The sequence below is a fragment of the Podarcis bocagei genome, assembly GCF_964188305.1.
Source record: "Podarcis bocagei genome assembly, chromosome: Z".
Classification (NCBI taxonomy): domain Eukaryota; kingdom Metazoa; phylum Chordata; class Lepidosauria; order Squamata; family Lacertidae; genus Podarcis; species Podarcis bocagei.
The window spans coordinates 37,139,060-37,141,844 of NC_138140.1; the positions used below are offsets into that span (position 1 = coordinate 37,139,060).

At 37.3% G+C, this 2,785-nt stretch overlaps 1 long non-coding RNA gene across 1 annotated transcript; it reads left to right on the plus strand.

Moving 5' to 3' along the window:
• Positions 1-515: 515 nt before the first annotated feature.
• Positions 516-2,535, plus strand: LOC308579240. The gene is made up of 2 exons (XR_014004377.1): positions 516-1,515; positions 2,279-2,535. It is a non-coding gene; the product is annotated as an uncharacterized lncRNA (long non-coding RNA).
• Positions 2,536-2,785: the final 250 nt, after the last annotated feature.

Below are 2,785 nucleotides of genomic sequence, written 5' to 3' on the forward strand. Positions count from 1 at the left end.
ATTAAAACTTAGGCTACAATGCAGACTTTATTGGGAGCAAGTCTCCTTGTATTGTAATGAGAGTTACCAGTATTTCTGAGCAAATCTGCCAAGTTATACTATCCAGGTTACAGCACAAACCTATGGAAATTCACTGAGAAGTAGGGGTGGAAGGATCTGACAATTTCATTTCTCTGTTTCTCACTTTTCCAATCTTAAATTCAGTTCTTCACATTTCTGCAGCAATGTGGGAGTGCTTTTAAAAATATCCTTCTGAAGATTCATCAGTATTTTGGTATGAATTTCTCTTAATGAACACATTTTTATGTGCAGTTTTTACTAATGTGCACATTTTTGCAAAGCACTTTCTCATAATATGCCTTTTTGCATGTTATATTAAATAATATATTCATTTTTATGCTCACTTTCCCCTAATATATATATATTCATAAACATTAGCTAACTGGAAAACAGCATTTCAAAATTTGGATAAATGCTGATTCCAGAGAATGGCTGTGTGGCATTAGCCCTCCTAGGTGTGTGACATCATACTGGGTTTATAGGGAAAGGGTTAACTAATTGAAAAATGACTAACCAATGGGAACCCAGGGGGCAGAGTTAACTGTGTATAAGGTTTAAGCACAGACTTTTTTAGAGAGTTAGAGTTGTTGAGAAGACAGTCTGGAGTTAGAAGAGACAGACAAGAAAAGTCTGTGAGTTGGGCTAGTCTGGTGTGAGAGAGTGAGAGAATTTGTTAAGAGGAGTCAGTCAAGCAGCTGAGATAATCAGTCAGAAGGTATTAGGAAGGTATAGGCCAATAAAGAAACTAAAATTAAGATACTGACAGGAATATTATCTGAGAAACCATAAACTTGTTAATGTTTGTAAAATAAACCTTTTTTTGGGGGGGGGTTCACTTTTAACAACTTACTGGACTCAGTGTTTTGCCAGAGAGTAACTGCTTGGTGGCAGCGGGGAAGCGAGCACAGTGGTGGCACAGGGATCAATAGACCGTCAAACGGCTGGGGACCCTGTGTGATCACCACAGGCTGTGTCTCCTCTTGGTGCAGAATGTGCAACTTTTATAGATTCACCTTTAAATGCAAACTGAATTGAATTTCTCCCCCATCCCTACTCAGCCATAAGTCCTGCTATAGTGACATGAAGCCTGTGATCCTCCATGTGTTGCTAGACTACAGCATCTGTCATCCCTGGCTACTGGCTATGTGGGATTATGGGAGCTGGGGTCCAAAAATATCTGGTTCCTCAGCTCTGTCCTACTACATAATATATGGCCTTCTGTCATGTCAGTAGTTCTCCTATGGTACATGTGTGTCATGTGACAAAGACACATGACAGCAGAAGCAGCAAAGTAGGCTGGGAAGTTCTGGGACTGCACAATCTTTTGGGCCTACTAAAGTTATTCAGGCCTAATTGCTAACTGTTGAGTCACTCTGACATGTGACTTAGCTGCCATTTTCTCTGTGTGTTCTCTGTAAGATTTCAGTCAGAGTCAGTCTGCCTCAGTTGTGAGCAGTACGTAATCTCAGTCAAACTGTTTGGAAACATGTTTCTGAAGAAGTTTATTTTAACTCAGTAAAGCTCTTATTCTAAAAAACTCTGAATTATACATTGACGCCGTGCATCAAGGTGTTTGTCACTGATGATGACATCTCAAAAGAGATATGGGAATGGGGTTTTTTAATTTAAAAATGGTACCTGCCATTTGCAGTTTTTATAGTATTTATATTGAAAAAATGCTTTTTTTTAAAAAAAGTGTGTACGTTCATTAATTAAGGATGCCTTTGTAGTCAATTAAACATATTTTTAACTGATTAATATAAACAAACATTCTACTCTAACAAATAACACAAGAGGCATCCATAGCTGCTGAGGAATACGAAAGATAAAAATCATATACAACATAAATGTTGTAGTGTAGACATAATCTCGAAATGTTTGGTTTTGAGACAGTTTATTCCACTTCTAAAATGTGCTCTTTTTTAAACTAATAAATCCACAAAACATGTTTGCATTTGCAGTGCCAAATGCAATTAAGGTACTGCTTGCCTCTTCTGTATAATTTCCTTATTGTAAGATGTTAAATAAAAGTGGGCATCAATAGATTCCCAGTGGACAGAGAGGCGGGCACATTCCCATTCCATTCTCACTGCTCTGCCATTTGTGATTACCCTTTGCTGATACTTGATAGTCACTTCTCTCTTCCTGTACAGCTGTGTTCAGAAGTACTGTCCTTATTCTGCAGGTCACTAACAAATGGTTTTTGTTTCTTTGTTAGATTCTGCAGCTCCACCACCAAGAAAAATCTTGTCAGTTCCCCCCATGGACTGAATTTTCTGTGGCATAGCTTTGCCATCCAAGCACATCTTGTTCTCAAGACCTTCACATTCTACTATTCCCTGCATCTCAGCTTCCATCTTTTTATCCATGGAATTAAATTAGCAGATTTTGAGATAAGGAGGGACCGGATAAATTAACCACTGTGTGGAGAAAATGAATAATACTCTCCCGCATAATAGTAGAACGATACTTAAAGGTTTGTTTGTAGAAAAAGAAAAGAAAAAGAAAATAATCACATGGTATATAAATTTTGTTAAATAAACAAATACAAGAACATGCAATGAAGTAAAATGTTGAAAGAGTCCACTCAGAGTTAATCTCTGAAATTTGCTCTTACAATATTACCTCAGCATACCAGTCACTAAAGATTCAGGGCTAGATTGGAATTGATGAAATTGCTCAAAGTTATTACATTTTACATATTTCTGTAGCATTTTGGGAAGTA